This window comes from Mus pahari, chromosome 7 (assembly GCF_900095145.1).
Source record: "Mus pahari chromosome 7, PAHARI_EIJ_v1.1, whole genome shotgun sequence".
NCBI classification, from domain to species: domain Eukaryota; kingdom Metazoa; phylum Chordata; class Mammalia; order Rodentia; family Muridae; genus Mus; species Mus pahari.
Window position 1 is genome coordinate 13,553,659 of NC_034596.1, and position 23,735 is coordinate 13,577,393.

Sequence of the window (23,735 nt, forward strand, 5' to 3'; positions counted from 1 at the left end):
TCCTTCCTTCCTTCCTTCCTTCCTTCCTTCCTTTCTTTCTTTCTTTCTTTCTTTCTTTCTTTCTTTCTTTCTTTCTTTCTTTCTTTCTTCCATTTTCCCTTCCCTTCCCTTCCCTTCCCTTCCCTTCCCTTCTCTTCTTTTCTTTTCTTTTCTTTTCACATATGGTATGACTCAGACCTTTAGGAAATTGCTTAGACTAATTGAACAACTCCCTAAGGAATATAGTCAGAATAACTTAGCAATTACTTCTTGGATAAAATGTCTGCCTCCATGTGCCAACGTGAATGGATATTTACTTCTAATAAGGAAACATATTCTCAATTATTCACATTTTCTTCAAATTTAAAAATCTATCCCATTTTGGAGTAGAAGGTTTTATAACATTTGGAGAAGGGTTTTAGCTGTATTCTTATAGTGTGGCAGAAAAAAAACAGTTTAACATCATTTACAATTTGAATAAGTATTTGGCTTAACAAGAATAACTCCCAGCTCTTCGAGGTTAGGGATTTTATAATATATCGTTACGATTTTGTAATAGTACTTAGTAATTAGCTGTTCTGACTTAGAAGCCTTTTTTTTTCTATGAAAACTTGAAGTGTAGGCATTCAATTTCTAAATATACTTATCAGTTATTAAAATGGATATTTAATAAATGTTCACTTGAGTGCCTTATTCAAATGTTGAATGTAGTTAGCCATATTATAAGTTAGGGGAAATAATTTTGATAATTAATCCTGTCAAAATTTCTCATAGTAATTACATGTCAGGAGTATGATTACTTAATAAAGAAATTAAAATTTAGTTCTCACTTTTTGGCAACACGTACTCTATAGAGTTGCATACAATCAAATTCTATGTGATTCTCTGCAATAAAATTTTAAGATATCGTCAATGTTGCCACTTGTAATCCTGAGTAAAATCATATAAGAAAAAAAAAGTGGGATTCTGATCTTCAGATACAGTTATGAGGCACAGAGAGCAGACAGATATAAAGGAGGACACTTGATACAATTTGATTAACAAACATAATTATGATGTTAGAAGCAATTCCAAGCCTATGCATTTTCCCATGAGGCATGAAGTAGCTGCAACAACCCTGAACAAGATTACATTCTAGTCTTTGTGGTGGGCATTATTGATGATGCATGTCATTTCACACTGGTTGTCAGACTGGTGAGGTAAGCACAAGTGTCAATCGGTGAGAGTGGGGCTAGATAAATCGCTCCCTGGTACAGAGTGGATTCTGACACGGCAGAGAACACAAGATCCTTTCCCAGTACACAACTTGGGTAGCTTACAACTGCCTATAACTCTTGCACCAATGGATTTGTTGCCCTCTTCTGACCACTTTTGACACTGCACTCGTAAGTACATGTACACAGATACATCTACATTAAAATAGTCAAGACAGTTGGCTTTGAGCATCCACATCTGAATTGGTCAGGTTCTGACAGAGCCTTCTCAGGGGACAGCTCTATCAGATTCCTGTCAGCAAGCACTTCTTGGCATTAGCAATAGTGCCTGGGTGTGGTGTCTGTAGATGAGATAGGGCCATCTCTGGGTGGCCTTTCCTTCAGTCTCTGCTCCACTCTTTGTCCCTGCATTTCCTCTGGACAGGAACAATTCTTGGTTAAAATTTTGAGATGGGTGGAAACCACATGGAGGGTCCCATGGCTCCAGCTACATATGTAGCAGAGGATGGCCTTTTCTGGCATCAACCTGAGGGGAAGCACTTGGTCCTGTGGAGACTGAATGCCACAGCTTAGGGGAATCCTAGGGTGGTGAGGCATGAGTGGATGGGTGGGTGGGTGAGTACTATCATAGAAGCAGTAGGGAGGGGGAATGAGCTAGGGGGGTTGTGGAGGGGAAACCATGAAGGGGGAATAACATTCCAAATGTAAATAAATAAAATAACCAATAAAAAAAGACAATGTCTAAGAAAGAGAAAAATAGTCATGATAAGTATTTTTTAAAGGCTGAAAGAATGTAGCTTGGTGTTGGAACCAGAGAGTTCCTGACCAAAGCCGGAAGAAGTTTTTGTTCCAAGCACACCACAGTCACTCAGCTCCCAGGCTTTTGCTGGTTGAATCATTTTCTGGAGCATTTCTCCACTTTTATAGATAGCTAAATATAAATTAACACATGGTTCTCAAACTGTCTTAAAGTGGCAACTAAATAGACATATCAGACAATTTCAGTGCTTTATTTAATGAGCTCCTATAATCTAGGGAAGGAAACTAGATAAAATGAATATATGCATGAGTCAAACTAAAATTTCATGTACAAGTGTGCTGAGTCAGATCCACGTTGACACTGGGACACAGAAAAGCAGCAATAAACACCTTAAGTTATGCCAGAGAGGGGAAACTGTCTGAACTAGACTTTCAGTTTTTTAAAAATAAACATATCCTGAGTACCTGTCATAAAATTGAAATAAATTATCTGTACTTCCAGTAAAATTACTGTTAAATTTTGGAAATAGCTGAATAAGAATGTTATTTATAGATGTACCCTGTGATTTCTAAGTTAGATTGAAGCAGTAAAAAATATATTTTAAAATGTAAATTAGGTTTATATAGTATTTATGTAATATGTAATAATTATGTATAATATTTTTCATATATATATAATTTTTTCCAAAACCCACACATATAATCATGTATTTGTGATAGTGTATTATCTATGTATTATGCAATGTACATATATGTATTATACAACATACATTTTATGTACTATATGCACTATTTATTATATTCTATTACACTTCAGTATATATGACATCACATGATTCCTAAACTGATATATGTTAGTGTTTCAAAAAATTTTAAGATCTATGTTGTCAGCAGCTACAGAGGTGCCTTACGATTTTATTAGTGTGTACATATTTCAACAAAGAATGTTAAGTCATCAAAGTGATATTTAATTTTTCCCTTGAAATTTCACACTTATTACTTGCCAAGTGACCAAAGCTCACTTTAAAAAAAAAACGACTTAGAAACTATGAGCCTCACCTTGAGTATGAGATCGCTGTCAGACTTATCCGTTAGACTGACCTCAAATTTGACTTAGGACATAGAAATAGTTATCTTGGATTTTTAGTCAGGATGATAGCCACTAAAGTATGTATGCATGGAGGTTCTAGCAAAGATATTCTTCACTAACTACAGCGACAATCATACAGAAGCGTGTATGAGAGAATCATGAACCATGTTAGGGTGTTAACTTGATACTCTCTTGACATTTGTTCAAAGTAGCCATTATATCATTTAAACTGTTCTATGACTCTGGGGAATTTAGTTCCATACTGAAACTATGTCTATTAACAGCCAGGAGATGTCTCCCAGATGTAATCAAACTTGATCCTAAAAGCGGAGAAGTCTCCTAGACATAATTAAACTTGATGCTAAACATCACCAATTTTTTCTCTAGCAGGCAATCATTTCTAGATGAGAATCATGAACTACACATTTGATAAGGTATATATGTGGTTTAAAGAATAAATTATTTTCAGTAAAGTCTTCTATATAATAAAAATAATTTCTCTTGGTCCCAAGCAGTTTGTACCACCCCCATGATTAACTAACTGTCTTTGAAGTGACAAATGACAAATAGCCTTTACTTAATGGACAGCCCTTCTAGATGAGATATGGAGACAAGGCATAAAAGCTGAGAAAAGAGCTGTAACTGTGGTTTTATGACAGAGTCTGCAAAATCCATTTTTCTTGATTGATTTTATATGCCATTATTTTAACAGTTGTATTTTAGAGAGAAGTATGTGTGTGTGTGTGTGTGTGAGAGAGAGAGAGAGAGAGAGAGAGAGAGAGAGAGAGAGAGAGAGAGAGAGAGAGAGAGAATAAATGAATGAGTGGATAGAGACTTGTCATAGAAAAGACATATCAGAATATCAGGGCTTTGACATTCTTTACTGTGACAGAATTACCTGTTCATACTGTTAGCCGAATTGTTGCTTGATGTGCTTTCTTTCCTTGCTTATCAAAAGTAATGATTTTCATCTGGAACTGGAATCTAAGCATAATGGGACTGAGCTTGGTTTTAAAACTCCAAGGCACATATTCAATCAAGTCATTCTCTAACACTTTCAGCAGACATAAACTTAAAGAATAAAATTAATTAATGATGTTTAAAGAAATAACTTTTTCATGATTTAATGAGTGAATAAACAAGAAAGATTAAGTTACTGCCAAGACATCATCCAATCCACTCTTAGACTTGGGAGGCGATCTTAAGTCAGAGGTCATCACTCTCGTCATCACAAGAGGAGGAGCTGAATACACTGAAAATCAATTAACTTTTCTGGCTCCATCAGAGATTTCCAATCACAGGGTAAATTGCCAACTTGATATTAGGAGAGAGCCAGGTAAAGACAGGGATTTTATCCAAGATCAGGCCGTGCCAAATAACTACCAGACTCATAACTAGGCAGGAATATTTGAACAGTATTCTGATACGCATTAGTGAAATAGCAAGAAATTCACAGAGGCTCTGCACTTTCTCAAATCTTAAGGCCAGGGCTTTGAGCAGTTCTCACAGTGATATGTGAAGGTCTCTGAAAGAAGATGAAAAGAATGAAACATCTGAAATATTCCCAGTATGCTCTCTTAAGACCAAGTCTACTTAGAATAACCTGTTCACCGTGGTTCAAGAACAGCCACTTAAAGGAGTCTGACTACATCTTAACGTTTGCCACCTAAGCAAAGGGAGTCATCCTAAGATTGCATGATGTTTCACCTATCTCTCTCATTACTACATAAACAGGGCTTCAGTATAAAGACAACAGACCCTAGCTGGGAAAGCCACAGTACTCTGAGCCAATTTTAAGACTTATTAGGAAACCCCTGCCCCCCCCCCCCAATGAAATCATCTACATTAGAGTATGTCATAGCTCCAGTGACAGCATTGCAAAGGACAATAAATACATCCCCAAAGTGAGCAAAATCGACACAGACTACTACAGCACAGGTTTGCCCATCCAAGACAGTATTAACTAATTAACCCTGTGAAAGCTTCCCACGAAATAAAATTAAGGCCCAAGAAAAAGTAAATATTTAAGAACAAAGACAAGACACATGTTGAAAATAAGTAGGAATTATTAGACAATGGGATTAATATGAATATGAATATTACATTAAACAGTTCCATGGAAAAGGGAGACAGCATTAAAGGGCAGTGCGTGAAATTAGCAGGAATGAGGGAAGAGATGAACATAAAATACTAGAAATAAAAAAAGTAGTATAATAGGCATGAAGAATGATTTCAAAAGCTGGCATAGTAGACACACCTTTTTCAGTAGCAGGAAGAGTGGACAAGAACTGTTGGAGACAGAGAACAAAGCAGGAAAAGACTAAACACACAGGGTATGCATTGAGCCCTGTGCAGAAATCCCACTGGGAGGTTACTGTAATAAGAATATCAAAAGAGAAGCGCGAGAGTAAAGCTGGCCGGAATATTTAACTACAGATAGGAACTCTAAAACAGATTCCAAACCACAGAACCTTCAAAGACTAGGCGGCATAAATAATAAAATGAAAGGAAGAATGAAACAAAATAAAATATAGACGTAGCAATAGAAACTAGGAGTCCTATCCTGCTGATAGAAAGGCAAAGACAAGGGGAATATCCTTAAAGAGCACTACATGAAAACAATGGTACTTACTCAGCAACTGCTACACAAAGACAGTGAATGGGGATTGTCAAAGTGATGGGTGTACCCACGTAGAGATTACATCCAGAAAAGAATTATCATTTCAAAGCAATTTGTTCACCTTAGTTGTGAGAAAACACTGAAATCCAAAGTTGCAGGAAATTCTAAAGTTGTATTGATTTTAATTCTAGGATTTTGTTTCTTGTAGGAGTGAGCAAAGAAAGACAAAGACTTTATTAGAAAACACACAAAAATGCCAAGGGAATTCATGACCAAATGATGCTCCCCACAAAAATGTTCAAATGTTTCCAAGGAGGAGCAAACCTATGCAGCTCACAGCACTGATCCATATTAAGTGTCAAAATCTACACCGAGTCAGCCAGCCAGACACAAACCACTATTGTTAGGGAAGGGGAAAATAGATGGGGGTGGGAGTGGTGGATATCAAGAAGTTAGAAGAGAAGTCAGGCATGGCTGAGCCACAATGCTATTCATGAAAATTAATATGTATAAAAGTAATAGCATAAAAAAGAATCATAAAATCACAGGAATATCATGCGATGATGCATTAATTATTACAGTCAATATATTTGAAGTACATGATTCATGTATCTACTACAGAACAGTTTCTACAAGTTAATGACAGTCCCCTTAGTATTTGTGGTATGTGAATAAGGGATTATAATAGTTATAATGCTGTATTATTATTGGTTTCTCTTAAGGAATTAATAAATGCAGATATTACCTAGATAATTGCAACATGGGCCCATGCAATAAATAGCTAGTATACACCTCTTGAATTAGTGGTACCTAGATAAGCTTAGTCTACTTCCCATCATTCAGTCAAAAAGAAAGTAAATGGTGGTCACTCCAGAGGAGGCAGGAGGCACAGCAGGATTTTATCTTGCTGTCAGGAAGGGATTGTACACAGTGATTTGTTACTCATCACAGGATAAGATTATCTTCGTGACTTTGATTTGGAAACATGCACATTAGTTAGTTAAAAACAAAGAAATGTGTTCAGTTAGTATTATTAATTCAAAAAAAAAAAACTTTACCAAAGACTGATATGTGATTTCAAAAGTTTCTAGGCAAACTAAATATAAAATTGTAGGAAGAACATTGAGAAGTTGGTACTGTCATTAAAGAGAGTTATGAGAAATGACTAAATGAATCTTATGGCCTTAAATATATCAGTGATAGAAGCCAAACATGGTTCCTATTTAAAAGAACGGCATCACTCTAGCTACTATAAAATCTGTCCAGCCCCTAATATTGACTAAATGTGATCTTCAACAATTCCATACCTATATAAAATGTATTCTGATTACAGTCTTCCACACCATTTTATCATCGCCCTCCCATATCTATCAACCCACCCCCATTAAAATCTATTCCATTCCAGATTAGTGAGATTTATTTTTGTCTTGTGACCCATTTAGCTTGTGCAGGGCCATCTATAGGACCACTGGGCTGTAAATATACAATGGAGCCCAGAGGAGTCACCAGTAGGTATACACATGGAAACCTTGGGCCCTGTTCTTTCTGAATCTATCAGTGGCAAATATTTCAGCAATGAATGGTGAATGACCTTGAGACCCTTCTCTACCCATGTCTGACTACTGATGTGCACATTTTTGTGTAGACCCAATATAGACATCCATAGCTGCTCTGGGTTCAGGTTTGTGATGACTGAATCCAACATGCTAAAGAATAGCAATAGGAAAAAAACATATATATATATATATATATATATATGTATATATATATATATATATATATACAGACATATATATATATATATATATATATATATATATATACATAGTAATTGCTTATACAAAAACTCTATATGGAAAGTAAAACCTTTGCAATTAATACCACATGATCTTCTAGATCTGAACCCAGGCATCTCATGGCATTTCACAGTGCTCATTTGTTCAGAACCAAAGCTGCAGTAAAGTTGCTGATACAGCATAGGTGAAAGCTAACAGAAATGTTTTTCATTTCACATTTTGACTTTAAACTACTTTCTGGCCCTGTGTGTTGAGAAACCTTTCTCCGGCTGTTAGGCATTTTGTTTGTTTGTTTGTTTTTGTTTTTGTTTTTCGAGACAGGGTTTCTCTGTATAGCTCTGGCTGTCCTGAAACTCACTCTGTAGACCAGCTGGCCTCGAACTCAGAAATCCACCTGCCTCTGCCTCCCAAGTGCTGGGATTAAAGGCGTGTGCCACCAACGCCCAGCTGGCTGTCAGGCTTTGATCAATCCCATTATCCAGTGTGTAGCCCTAGATGGGATTGCAATCCATTGTTTTAGAATATGGGAAATGTGTATATTTGCATGCAAAGTAATACATATAAAGTTTCTATATCCAAATTATTGCAGATCGGAGCTGATATGTACAAAGGATTTCAAGTTGAAGGCTTGGTCCCCAATGGGACAACTTTTGCTGGTTCTGGGATAGGATTTGGGGGAAATGATTGAACTGAGGGCTCTAACTTAGACTCAAGTCAAAGAGCTACCGAAAATGGGTGGAAATTAGATGCTCTTTGAAGGCAGTAGATCCTCAGAAGTGTTCCCTTAGACATATGTCTGTCTTGTGGACTTCTCCCCTCTGCTCTCTGTCTTCTCTCTTTCTGCTATCTATTTCTCCCCTCTATCACTCTGTAGGTCTTCTCTCCACTTTCTACCCTTCCCACTCTCTCTTCTCTCTTCTCTTTCCACTCTCTCTTCCCTCTCCCTCTCCCTCTCCCTCTCCCTCTCCCTCTCCCTCTTCTCTTCCCCCTCTTCTCTTCCCTCTTCTCCTCCCTCCCCCTCTCTATCCATCTATCTATCTATCTATCTATCTATCTATCTATCTATCTATCTCTATCTCTCTCTCATTGGACTGATTTGGGAGATGTTTCTCCAGATGGCTATNCCTCTCCCTCTCCCTCTCCCTCTCCCTCTCCCTCTCCTTTCACTTCTTCCTGTCTGTATCCTCACCCCTATTTTCTTTCTCCCTCTCTTCTGGCTTCCATAAAGTGAGCAAACATCTGTATCATGTGGTTCTGCCAGTGCAATTTGCATTGAAAATTTCAGACCCAACATAATCATGGATTACAGCCAGAACTTGGACTCGTCTCTAAAGGCAGAAGTAAACTGTGGCTTGCATCCATTTTAAGCTGTGACAGGTATTTTGTATTTTTGTCACAGCTACCTAAAACTGATGAAACATGGAAACATTTAAAATTATAATAATATTTGTATACTAAATAATTCCAGAAGCTTTAGGGAGGTACAGACTGGCAGCATGAATTATAAAGACTTATCACATTGGTTTGGTTTTTTTTAATATTCAATTAGCTCTTTAATATGTACAGTATAAGAAGCATGATGTTAAGCGCTAAAGAAATCTATTTATTTTGTTTTTCTTCCATTTTACACTCTTTGAAGGCAGTGGGTCCATAGAAGTGTCCCCTGGTTGGTTGCATTGCTGTCTTGTTGGCTTCTCCCTTCTCTTCTTTTGATCTACCATAAAATCAATTTATTTTGTTTATGTAAGTGGAGATAATGTCATGGACTTGGGGTTGTTTAATAAGTATTATATCATCATTCAAAGCAGATTAAAACTATGTGTTTCATTGATCTTATTGGAAATTTTAATCCCCAATAATAAGATAATAAGATGAAAGCTTTCCATATTTTACAAGATCAATAGGGAGGTGAGCTTTGTATTGTCGAATTAAATTAAGTTAGGTTTAATGGTATCCTCTTAATCTCTCTGTTTTTATGTTGATTCATTTTATGTGTATGGGTATTTTGTCTGTACATATATGCACAATCTGTGTGTCTGGTGCCCATGGGAGTCAGAAGAGGGGGTTGAATCCCTTGAAACAGACATTACAGACAGTTGTGGGCCACCTTATAAGAGGGAGAATTGAACCTTAGTCCTATGCAAGAACAAGTGTTCTTAACCACTGAGCTATCTCTCCAGCCTTTGACTTATTTAAATTATATGAAGTAAAATTTAGAGTTTAGTATTTAACAAACTGTAGATTTTTAAAAAAATATTTTGACTTTTTAAAATTAGATATTTTCTTTATTTGCATTTCAAATGTTATTCCTTTTCCTAGTTTTCTCTCCAAAAATCTCCTATCCTCCCCCCACGCTCCCCAACCCACCCACTCCTGCCTCCTGGCCCTGGCATTCCCCTATTCTGGGGCATAGAACCTTCACAGTACCAAGGGTCTCTGCTCCCATTGATGAAAGACAAGGCCATCCTCAGCTACATATGCAGCTAGAGCCATGAGTCTCCCCATGTGTTTTCTTTGATTGGTGGTTTAGTCCCAGGGAGGTCTGGGGGTACTGATTAGTTCATATTAAACAAACCGTAGATTATTGAAGGATATACGCTTAAAGCAGATGAAAATGTCAGCCAGTTACATCAGTCAGCTTCAGCTAATCTCAAGTGAATAGAAGATTATACTACATCTATATAAAGCAAATATATCATCAGAAACACAGATGCCCTACTAAGCTAGTTGCCCAGTTAGAAACAAATCATCTACATCATTTTAAATAAAATCTGAGAGTTCATTTTCACAGGTACCTCATACCTTCTTAGGTCCAGAAGCAAATTAATAGAAAGCACTAAGCCCCTGCTAATATCCTCTGTCTACTTCCCCCACTTGAATTGAAATAAGCTATTCATTCTCAGACTAGAAGTCCAGAATAGTAAAATTACTAACAGCCAGTCTTCTCTGCAAGGTCATCTAATATGCTTTAAAATGAACAAAGCAAATCATAGAGTAGATGTTATACATAGATTTTGTTGGGAAAAAAAAAAAGCACAGTGTCAGAAAAAGCTAGATTTGGATGCTATGTGAGTTTGTGCTCTCCTTGGTAGTCAGTCAATAAGGAAAGGGGAAGGGGCCCGCATTAGGGTTATAAAACCTGTCCTCTGTGCTCAGTCAGCATGGCTGTCCTTCTAGGCTGATGCCCCACTTTGCAAGGTCATGAATTAAAACTGCATTGGTTTTTCCTACACTGACTCCCTAGTACTTTTATTTTGAAATGAAGGTCCTTCTTTCTCCCATTTATCTCACTCTTATTTTTAATTCCTAAGTGCCTTTCCATGTTGTTGAATGGAGCTTTCTGAATCTCCTTTGATTCTGAGGTCTGCCCAAATCATGAAGAGTTCCTTGCTGCAGTCAACTCTATTAAGTATAAGGATTTTTTTTTTTTTTTTCAGTATGTTCAGGTAACTAACGGATACGGATCTGTTAAGACTGACAGTGAACCAGGTGGTCAAATTGTCTTGGGAGTTGGCAGACAAGAAGAGCAGTGAAGTGGGATAAATACACAGATATATGATTTCAAAGTGCCAGAGAGGGGACAGAAAAGAATAAGGAACGGGATCTGTGCATAGACACGTGGTATAAGAAGATACCATACAAAAAGGGAGGCAGTAAGCCTAAGGGCTGGGGAAATATGAAGCATTTCAAAGTCCTTTAGGGCAGCCAGGGTCCTCAAGGATGAATCCTGTTTTCCTATAGCACAAAGAAAGCAGGCTGTTCCTAGGTAGATGAGAAAGAGGGGCAACGCCTTTTTTCATAAATGAATCAGAAGCATTCAGAAGATGGGACTGTAAGTTACTCATACAGTTTATCCCCAAAAGTTCACATAGTGCCCGTTAGACCCCAGCTGATTGGGTGACTGAAAAGATTCTGTGAAGATTAGTCTGTTGAACGGATTGGTTATTTTTTTCTCATTGCAATTGCAAAATACCTGACAAAAGCAACTTAAGGGAGGGAAAAGACAGCTATAGCCAGCCATAAAACACACACTAGTTCCTGATAAGCACTCCTTAGGTCACAAGAGTTCTCCCAGCTGTGTGATTCTACCCTGCTGCCCGAACAAATGATATCATGTTAGAAAAATGACTTGCCTTGTCACCTCCCTGTCACTAAAATCTCAAACTATGCTGTGTGATGGCGCACGCCTTTAATCCCAGAACTTGAGAGACAAGAGACAGGAGGATTTCTGAGTTCGAGGCCAGTCTTGTCTAAAGAGTTCCAGAACAGTCAGGGCTGGCTATAGCTGTCTGTGGCTTCTGTTTGCCTCCCTTTCATGATCTGAAAGTGGGAACCAAATCTTTGGGAAGATTTGGGATTCTCTTCCAAGGACAGGTGCCACCTTCACCTGAGAAGTGCTTAGCCCTTTATCAGTAAGAGTGCCAGCCTCCTCAGAACAGAGAAACCCTGTCTTGAACCTCTCCCCAGCCCCCCAAAAACGTGCCAAGCCTTCTAGGCTTGGGGTCGAGCTCCTGTCCTACAGCGTGGGAGGGTTTGCGATTCCAGTCTGAATCATAGCAATAATAAATACTCTTATGCATAATTGCATCAGCGCTCTGCAGTTCTTGAGCTCTCCTGGGGTTCCTGCATTATCTGGGACACAACAGTAGCAGGAGCTTAAGGTGGCTGGTCACATGAGAATCACAATTAGGAAGCAGAGGAAGATGTGTGCTTTCTCATTATGATTCACTCTAGGATCAACTCAGAGAACAGTAGCCTCACGTTAGAGTGGATCTTCCCATCTCACTTAACCAAATCTGGAAATGCTATCACAGTCACTGACAGGTTGAGAGCTTTGTGTCCTTACTAGATTCTATCTAGTTGACGCTATTAACTGACAGTTAGATTCTATCTAGTTGACGCTATTAACTGACAGTGAAGAAGCTAAATGGGCAGGTGATAGGTCTCGGCTATTTGTAGGGCTTGTGTCATTGGAGGCATGCTATGCTGGTTTTGAATGAGAAATGTATGCTGAGATATTTGAACTTAACCCCCAGTCCGTGATGCTGTTCACAGCCTTGTCTTGTGTCTTCTTTTCTGTGCATCATGTTTAAGGATAAAGATGGGCGCTCTCTCTGCTTCCTGCTCTGGGAGCCTATCATCATGCTGTTGCTGTTCCCACCATTAAGGACTCTCACCCTCCAGAACTGTGAGAAAAAAAAAAAATCTTCTACAAGTTGCCCTAGTCATGTTGTTCCACCCTGACAATAGAAAACGACTGCACATGATATGGGAGGGCATGCCTTGTCTGATTCCTCTTTTCTATCTCTTTCTCTGTGTATGTCTTTGTCTTTGACTTTCTGTTTCTGTCTCCCTGTCTCTCCTCCTGCCGCCTTCTTTGCTCACCTCAGTTGTCCTTGAACTTGCAGTGTTCATATCAGTGTCTTTGGGATGCCAGAATTGCAGGCGTTGTTGTACCACCCAAGCTTAAGGTAAGTTTCTGAATCCTAATGTTTATCTCTGAAGAACACACCCTAACTGCTCCTATAGAAATCTTCCAAAAGAAGTCTGCCTTTCTCCAAAAGTTAACATTTCTCTTTGCAGTAAGGAATTAGATGAACCACGTGTGTCAAGTTCTTATGAATAATTTTATCAGGAACACCACCAACTTTCTATAATAGTGTCTCAGACTTACAAAGTAGTTTCTGTTAAAATTGCATCCGTCACACCTACATGCACACTTACACAAAAAGAAGCCCAGTATCAAAAAATTTTTCTTAACAAGAACTTCTAGTTTCAAATTCTGCAAAGTGAAACTGAATGACATAATCTACCTTTTAAACATAGCTAAATTTTAAAGAACTAAACATTAATTAGGAACATGTGCTCTTTGTGGGATTATGCCTAATTTTCTACTGTGGGACATGTGACATAATTACCAGGTAAGATGCTTAGTTTAGGTCTATAATAAAAATATGCTCACATTTTACATTTTAAAATCAAGAAACAATTAAGCTGTGAATTTCATGCTACTATTACCTCTAGCATAATTGCCAGACAATTTTCAGGCCATAAATAACCCTACAATTACTTAATGCTTTTTATGGTCTGTAGTCTACATGGCAACAATTACATTATTACAGAATAATTACATGAATTACTTTATTTGTAATCGCCATAAAAAGGCATTATTCTACCACTTTGTTCAAAGCACAAAGACTGAATACAATACATGTAATGCTGTGTAGTTGATCTATTATTAGGGAATTAGCCTTCCACCCTTTTTCATATATTTGAAGAAGCACATATATGAGTCTCAGTGGGTCATTTGTCAAATGTTCTTTTTGTGCTTTAAAACATAGTTGGTAAAACAAGACAAAGCAAATTTCTTCATTCATTTCATTATTTCCTTCTACAAGCCATGATACAAGAATGCTCTGTAAATCATTAAATGCTCTGAATGCAGTTTTAGGGACACATTAATTACAGACTTTGTATTATAGTCAATAGGCTCTGAACAGCAAGATGTAACTATAATATGTTGATATCCCTGGGACCCAAGGATATTTGAATGCACCTAAAAACCAATGTATAATTTTATCAGAATAACAGGTTTAATAAATTTTAATGAGGTTAAAAGCAATTGCTTCATTCAAATTAGATATACAAGCAATCAAATGAGGATGAGCCAGGTGGAAACACTGTCATTTTTTGTTGATTTGGTAGTCATGTGTCCCTGTTATAATAATCATTTTACTGCAGACAAATTTCATTTGGGGGCTAAGGTAATTTCTGTCTGTGGGAAGATTTCCTATGGCAAGGGAAAACAGAACATGGTGTCTCGTCTACATGTTGACAGATAGCAGATGTTTATTCTCAGGATAGAGAAAGTCTGTGCAGAAATCTCAGTTACCGTTAAATTATTATTCCTGAGATTAGGAAGTTTTATTGCTAAGGCATTGTATGGTACTAGGGAACCCAAGCCCTTCCATGCACATGTGTGCACACATTTGTGTATGTGAATGAATACATATATGTATTTGTGCATATTTATATGAAGAGGAGGGAGAGAGAGAGAGAGAGAGAGAGAGAGAGAGGAGAGCCAAGTTCAAAATCAATGACTACAGGCTTCAGAATTCTCTTTGGTAGAGAAGATAACAAATTTGTTTAATTCAGTTCTTCTGAATTTTGCGAGGCTTATATACTGATTGAATGAGGCTTATTCACAATATGCATAGAAATCTGATTAATTCAATGTACATAATTTCAGTGTTCAGTTTATTGAAAAATATTTGATAAAATGGTTGACCTTGGAACCATGGTCCATAAAAGTGATACATAAAATTACTATGATAGACCTATGGATTAGAAAATATCTAAGTACACATAGGGAGGCTTTTTTTTTTTACAGTGGACAATATATAAATCTACAACGTTTGCTTTCAAATAGTTATTATGTTGCAATTTCCACATATTTGTATCTAGACCTCTGACAATACCAGTGTTTTAGGAATTTAGATAAGGGGGAAACAGTAAAAATACTCTTGGTGCCATGATGCTTTGAAGTGCTTGTAACAGCCACATCTAGTATTATAGTCAGAATGCAATGCTGTGAATGCTTTCTGGTTCTACATAGTTGACAATGGAAATGTGTGGCAGAACTGTTCACCAGAGTAAAGAATGGTCTTAGGGCATCTAATATAAGAGCTCTACACCACCTAATGGTCACAACATTGCAAAGTGACAGTGCCAGTAGCACTCATGTATTGGTGTGATGGCTCTCGTCTGTAATCCCAGCATTCAGCAAACTATGGAAAAAAGATCACAAGTTTGAAGCAAGCTTGAACTGTGTATCCAGTTAGCTATACAGTGAGGCTCCATCTTAAAATTTTAAGTAAGTAAATGAAATATATGGCTAGAATTAATTAAAAAGGATTAGCATAAGATTTTAAAAAAAATGGACTGCATGGCATCTTCAGAACAACTTACTTGGAAAATCAGGGAGACATGTAGGTGCAAGGCACATGTTAGAATCAAATACATAACAATAAAAATGAGCTAAACGTTTTCAGGTGGTAGAAAATAGCAGCAAGATATCTGCGTGGCGAGAAATTTAAGAGACCTTCGCACTAGGTCTTTGTGGAGGATGACTTGGAGAAGTTAGATCTTCACTTCTGTACTTAATCCTTTTCACCTCAGAGATGTTAATTCACTGAAACTCAGTTGACTCCTCACTAATACTATGTTGAAAATGCATTAGATGAGTCTTATAGAATCACCCTGTGTGTGACCTGGGTGGGGGGGAGGAGGATTCAGAGGATGTGGCAGGATGGACAAGAGACCTTGGAAAATCACGAAGCTTGGTGAGCATGTGGGAGAAGCCAAACCAAGTACCAAGCCCACAAAACCTCACTGCTCACCTGTCGCGGACCCCCGAACTCTGACCAGCAGAGATGGGGAAGAACAACACAAATGCCAAGGCAGGTTCCAAACAGATTTCTTCTTTATCTCCCCAAACAGCTTTTAATCCTTTCCCTCTCACAAAGAGCTTTCTCTAACCCCCTCCCTCCTCCTACAAACCCCAACTCAACTCTGCAACTCTTGCTCCAACTCTCACCCACCTGAACTGTTTACAGCCTTCTCCCCTAGACTTCTCCCCCCTCCTTCTGGGGTACATCCTGTTTGTTCCCAGCCCTCTGAGCTCCTTCCCAGCCAGGGGTGCATCCTGTTTTCAGTCCTCTGACCTGATCCCTTCCCCCTCTCCTGGATCCGGTCAGAGTTCAGTCAGGGAGGCCAGTGATAGTCCAGTAACTCAGCAGGCAGGCAATGCACACAGGCTCAGCAGCTCTGGTTAGAGTTCAGGCTCAGGTTCTTGGCAGACAGGGACCATGGGGCTTGACACACCCACTCCCCACACTTACCCTTTCTTAGTTTCTAAAGTCATGATCTGTTCTTACCCATGACATCTGTAGCCTTGTTAATGGGCCATGTAACCAGACATAATGATTTCCTGGATGGTGCTCTGAATGTAAAGCACCTTCAGATAATTCTGCTGAATGGCTGTAATAATCAAGACCAATTCTAAACCTCTACATCATACTAGAAGCTCTGTATTAATTATTAATCATCATCACATCCAACCTGTAGTGAAGCCATACTTTACTTAAGGCACAGAGAGTATGTGGAGTATGTAGTCTCCCAGCGGTTAAGCATTTACCCTCTCTCAGGTAGATATTGGAAGGAGCGGTCTCATTCAGAGTAACCACAATCATTATGCCAATTTTAATTCCCTATAACATTCCCTTGTGATTAAATTTAACACATAATTCTCAGAAAGGACTACAAAGGTATCAGGAATGGGAAGCAAAAAATAAATGCTGACTTTCCAGTGAATAAAGAGTATTGATTATTACAGATGTGACTGCAAAGCTTTCAGATGAGCTGTTATTTATACCCACAGATGTTTTCTCTTTATAAACCACATCAAAGAGCCTGCAGATAATGTATGCAAATTTCTATAGCCCCTTGTCTCATAATTCCCAAGGATGCATTGCTGATAGAATTTCAAATATACTTGTTTTTTAAGTATATGATTTAAAAATTTCTTAAAGATCTATCCATATAAAAGCACATTTTATCATCTGTGTTTCTAGAATTATTTGCTTCTGTAAATGCTTAAAAATGGGTTGGAACTTAATATTTTATGCCTTTGGTTTTTTAATGAAGCTGATAAAATATAATACATAATGATTAATGCTTTCATAAATAGTTTGAGAACTTTTCATTATGCTTGAATCTCATTTGATATGCAGCTGAATTTCTAATATTTACACTTTAAGACAATGCTACATTCTGTGGCTCACCTCTTATTAATTTTCTTTTATGCTGCAGGAGATGGCCACTTTTCTCAATTAATATGGTATCTCCATTCATTTTTATTGGCTAAAATTGTTATATAACAAAACACAACTAGTGTATTGGGCCTTGCCCATCAGGTATTTTTCTTTTAGAGCAGGGGTTCTCAGCCCCCCTAGTGCTGTGACCCTTTAATATAGTTTTTAATGTTGTGGTGACCCCCAACCATAAATTATTCCATTATTACTTCATAAATATTATTTTGCCACCGTTATTGAATAAAATGTAAATTATATGTGTTTTCCAATGGTCTTAGGTAGCCCCTATGAAAAGGCCATTCAATTTTCCCCAACTGTTTCAGAACCACTGGTTGAGAAAATTGCAAACTCACTTCTCATTTCTGGGTTTGTGCATACCATGGTCCCAAATTTGTATTCCTGGACTTTTGAAAGTGCAATCATTATAGAATCAAAGATAAAAATTCACCCAGACAAGCTGGCACTACTGAAATCCTTCCCATTTTAAAAATGTGTTTGCGTTTTTTACTTAAAATATTATGGCCTAAGAATTTTTCTTTCCTGGAAAATGTAGCCTGTATTACAGAAAAAGTTCAAATATATCACTGTATAAATGTCTATAGACTTTTCAGCCTGTCACCAAGTTAAAATAGAGGCCCCTCTCAAAACTACACTCCATGTTCCTCCATAGACTCTAAACTACAAAAATTACCCTGTACACAATTATTTAAATTAAATAGATTTTTATATGTTTACATCCAAGTTAATCTTCATTCTCTTTAGACAACGAGTTATAGGTTGTATATAATTTTTAAATCTAGAAGGTAAGTTTCATAAACTATACCTAACATTGGCAGTATGAATGCAGTGGCACCTCATGGGCCAAAATAAGGTCTTTTGAAAGTATAGTGCTAATAATTCTACAGATGAGAGGTATCAAGGTCAAAAAAGGAAAGGCATGCTGATTCCATACATTAAATGGAAAATAATGTATTCAATACATCACATTGACACAGGCTATCACAGGTCAAGAGAAATATTACTTATGAAGAGAATTTGAGGGGTAAATATTCTTTTTGTGCAAATTATCTTATTTGTGGATGGCTTTATCTTATTCTTAGGTTAGAAGAGGGCAATGATGTGCTAAGTTTGTATTCCTAACTTTTCATGTCATTTTCCTCCTTGTGTCTGTTGTGGGTGAGTCTGTGTATGTGTTTGGTGCTTGTGAGTGAGCTTCCTGGTGTACGATCACATTTGTGTGCTCATGGTAGCCAGGACACCATGTCAGATGCCTTTCGCTATCGCTGCTACTTTGTCTTTAAAAATGTTGCATGCAAAGGTAAATGTACTTTATTTACTATTTATTTATTTATTCTTTAAGTATTTCATATATCTATACAAAATATATTGATCCTCATTCTTCTTAACTCCTCCTAGATTTCTTGCTTCCCATGTCATCCCTAACTCTATGTCCTCTTCTTTCCTTTCAATCCACTGAATCCAGTTAGTGTTGTTACATGCATGTGGTGGCCTCTGTAAACTTTGTCCATTTTAACTTTTCAAAACATGTTTTTATTTACGAAACAATTATAATTACATCATTTCCCTTCTTTTCTCTCAGTTCAAAAATTTCTCCTTTGTCAGACATCCTTATTCTCATTTAAATCTGTTGACTGTATTTCTTTACTGTTTCAAACACACACACACACACACACACACACACACACACTCTCACAGGTTCATAGGGGAGAAAATATTATAAGAGCCAGAGGATCAGGACATTTGCTGTGAAATCTTTGCCTCATAAAATATGTTAGAAAACCTACATTTAAAAAAGACCTGAACATGGATAGCATCTTTTAATTTAATTTAATATAATTCTGTTTTAATATAAAGTCTCTTCACTGAATCTGGAATTCCCTGTTTCAGCTATGCTGGCTAGCCATTGACCTAAATAAATCTGTCTATCCCTGCTTCCTTAAGTAAGGACTGGGGATTCTAATGAATATCCTCATGCTTCTCTAGCAAGTTCTCTTTACTTATTAAACCTTCTCTGCATCCCAATATTTGCCATGTTATAAATAGCGATGTGTCAAATAAAAGTTGCATTGAAGAGGAATCATGTCCTTTGCTTATGGAGAAATGACTTCATACATGTCATCAATGTTCTGAACAGGAAGCATGTCCTCCACACATGTAGAAATGACTGCATATATTTATTGCCTTTGTGAGAATTGCCAGTGCTCTGCTACCTTCAAACAAAGGTCATCTTTAGGGCATCTAGGTAATTTATACAATGTTACATCACAAATTTTATTGAAACCCTATGAGATATAGGAACCATTATTATACATTGATGAAGAAACTGATCCCAGGGACAATGTTTATATGTCAAGTAATAAAAAGTCAGTTTCCCATTCCAAATTAACAATCATCCGAAGTCTGTGAATTTGCACTATTTGGAAGACACATGGACAGGATGGAAAGACTACTTGTATTGTCTCACATAAAGTTCCTTAGAGTGACCAGGTTTACCTTTGTACTATAACAATCATCTGTTGTGACATCTCCTTGATCTAGAAAAGATCTAGATCACCAAGAAATGTGATAATAAATGGGATTTTTTTTAACTCCTAAACGATTATTAACACTGTTTGGTTATTTCACTTCTCAAAATAAATGGTGATTTGAATGATAAATTCATCTACAATTTTACACTTGGAAAAACCTGCAAGTAGTAGTTGATTGAGCTTTTTTCAGAGATAAATTGATATTAAGTAAAATGGAACTTGGAACCCTTCAGTAGAAAAGAGAGCTCTTTTGCTGGTCAATACATATAAAATTAAGAAACACATTTTGAGCACTTATTTCTATATAAGGTACTGTTCCAGAAGCTGAGGGCACAGCAATTAAAAGATAAAAGTGTTGGGTTTAATTTGGATCTTTAATGTTAAAGAGCATAGGGTATATAAAGAAGTAAAATGGAAAGAGATGGGGAAAAGAGAATGCATCTGACAGGTAACTTGGCTTCAACTTGAACTGTCTGATCTTAGGTCAAACCCATCACTGATTCTCAAAAATTTTGTACACTCATGGTTAGGTGGATGGAGATGAAGCCTAGAATGGGGGTGGGAGACATGTCAGTGAGTAAAGTCCTTGCTATACAAACAGGAGGGCAAAACATTACATCTGATTCCAAGAACCCATACCACGTTGGTAATGGTAGCACATGACTGTAATCCCAGAACACCTATGGTGGTGGGAGGGAGAGACATAAGAATTCTTTGAAGCGTACACAACAGTGAACAAGAAACACTCTGTCAAATAAAGTGAAAGGTGAGGACCAATACCAAGGACCTCCTCACATGTGCTGTGGTATGCACACATACATACACTGTGTACACACATAAAATACAGAGACACATGCATGCACACACCCCCCACACATAACACATACACACACACACACACACACACACATACACACACACACACACACATGAGATATTTTTAATGTCTGAAGTGCTAAACCCATGACCAGGTTGGTGATGTAAATGGAGTAGTAATCATATTTAGGAATAATTTAATAAGAGGGCATTAGGTGGGGCCATTCCTTCACTGTCATCAGTAATAAGGGAAGGGCACAGCAGAGGAATGAGTCTCCAACAGTAATCCCACTGATACTTCAGATCTGAGTCGTCATGAGGAAACTGAAGACCTAAAACAAAAGATTAAAGACACATTGCTCTGAGGCCAGATGAGAGTAGAGGTTATGGCAGGATGGACCCTGGATGCCAATTTCCAAATGCTATACACTGTGCTCTGAAAGTGTACAGACATAATATGTTCTACAAAAATCCCAGATGTGCAAAAGTGCCTCAGTACATGCTTCCGTTTTATTTTCCATATTGAATTGAAGACCAGGCATTCTACTTGACTGATTTCTTCACTATATTTAAGTCCTTCTCATTCATGTGCCTTTAATCCCAGCCCTTGGGAGGCAGAGGCAGGCAGATTTCTAAGTTCGAGGCCAGCCTGGTCTACAGAGTGAGTTCCAGGATAGCCAGGGCTACACAGAGAAACTCTGTCTCGGTAAACCAAAAAAAAAAAAAAAAAAAAAAAAAAAAAAAAAGTTAAAGAAAAAAAAAAAAAAAAAAAAAAAAAAAAAAAAAAAAAAAAAAAAAAAAAAAAAAAGAAATAATGTTAAAGAAAAGAATAGAAAAGAAAAAGAAAAAGAAGTAATGTTCTCAGGTTAATAGATCCTTATTAAAGCATTGCACTTAGTATATATACATGTAGATGGCAAAGATTTTCTACCAAACTATTGTAAAAATAGTAGCATCTGTGCATTTGTGGGAGTTGGAAGCAAAGAGGCTGAACCTGGTGAGAAGCAGCGGGGGGCCCATGAAGGACACTAAGAAGTGGCAGCACCCAGGGCAGCCGGGGCTGGTTGAGTCTAAGTGGCATCAGTGAGCCTCTGGGTCGTTGCTTGGCAGACAAGGCAGCGTGGTCTGGAGGTCCCAAGTGGGGATGGTAGAAGTCACTGAGGCAGGACAGGAGGAGGAAGGAAAGCCTGACAGCATCCCAGCTGAGCTGGGCTTTGGAGAGCCAATAGACAGATGAGCCCTCCTTCAGCAACTCTGAGGATTTTGTAGACAGGTGAGCAAGGAGGAAAAACTACTAGGTGATGTACTCAAAGACTGGCCTCAGGAAGTGAGTGAGATTGCCTCAGTGATTGTTGTTGACAAGCTCCAAAATGTCATCTACAAGGTCTCCAAGTTTGGGGAAATCAGAAATGACTGTTACCCTGAAGAGGACGAAAAAAAACCAAGAGTACATATTTCTGGAATATGCTTCTTCAATCCATGCTGTGGATGCAGTGAAAAACTCTAATGAGTACACACTGGACAAACAGCACAACCTCTTTACTGATTTTGATAAGTACATGAAATCAGAGATGAGTGGGACATTCCAGAGAAGCAGCCTTTCAAAGACCTGGGCAATTTGTGTTACCAGCTAGAAGAGGCAGAGTGTAGAGATCAGTGTAGTGTGATTATTTTTGAGAGTGGAAACCAGACATCTGTTTTCTGGAATGATGTCAAGGACCCAGTCTCAATTGAAGAAAGAGCAAGTTGGGCAGATGTTTTGTCTGGTGACATGGTTCTACTTGCCCCACAGACAGAGATATTTGCACGCTGGTCCCCGCAGTGCACTTTCCTGGCCACTTTCCATCAGTGGGGTATCACCCTCTAGGGAGGGGACAAGTTCAAGCAGATCCAGAGGTTCAGCCACCAAGGCATGTAGCTCATCAGTTTCTTTCCTGTGAAAGATACCTGGTGATTTTCATCCCAGTGATGGATACTCAGAATGGCCCTCAGGCCATTGTCATCTGGGACATCGTCACAAGCATAAGAAGAGAGATCTTCATTGTGAAACTCAGCCAACTGGCTCATCTTCAAGTGGAACCATGATTGCAAATTCTTTGCAAGAATGACCCTAGATACTCTTAGCATCTATGAAACACCTTCTATAGACCTTTTAGACAAGAAGAGATTGAAGATCTCTGGAATAAACAATGTTTCTTGGTCTCCAGGTGGGTACTAGAAGACAAAGGTATTCCAGCCAGGGTGACCCTGATGCAACTCCCTACCAAACAGGAGATTCGAGTGAGGAATTTGTTCAGTGCATTCCACAGCAAGCTGTACTGGCAGAATCATGGAGATTGCCTGTGTCTAAAAGTGGACAGAACTCTGTAAGGCACACACACACTTTGCCTGGGAACCCGATGGCAGCAAGTTTGCTGTGCTTCATGGTGAGGCCCCTTGGATATCTGTCTCCTTCTATCACATGAAGAACAACTGGAAGATCAAACTCATCAAGATATTCGACAAGCAGCAAGCCAACGCCATCTTCTTCTGAAGGAAAGCAAGGACTATTTTTGCTAGCTGCTCTGGAAACCATGGCGCCGGATGATCCTCAGCCAGGATCAGATAAAGCAAATGAGAAAGGATCTGAAGAAATACTCTAAGATCTTTGAGCAAAAGGATCACTTGAGCCAGTCCAAAGCTTCAAAAGAACTGGTGGAAAGAAGGTGGACCATGACGGAGGACTTCCAGAAATACCAAAAAGTGGCCCAGGAACTCTATATGAAGCAGAAGAGCTATGCGGAGAGGTGGACACTGATGAACTGGACAGCAACGTGGATGACTGGGTGGAAGAGACCACTGAGATTTTCTTCACTGAGGAGGTTGTTCCTCTGGGAAGTCAGGAGGGACCTTGTGGGGAATTGCAGGCTGGTATCCAGTCAAGCTGAGGTCTGAACCCCAATGGTCATAATTCACCCTCATGAAATAGTAGGCGTTCCCTCACACTCCTGGAACTCCAGCCCTTGCCTAAAGTACCACCTCCCACAGCCCCCACAAGAGA

At 38.2% G+C, this 23,735-nt stretch overlaps 1 pseudogene; it reads left to right on the forward strand.

Annotated features, from left to right (window-relative positions):
- LOC110324668 overlaps positions 1 to 23,228 on the forward strand; it is a 175,890-nt pseudogene extending 152,662 nt beyond the window's left edge.
- Positions 23,229 to 23,735: the final 507 nt, after the last annotated feature.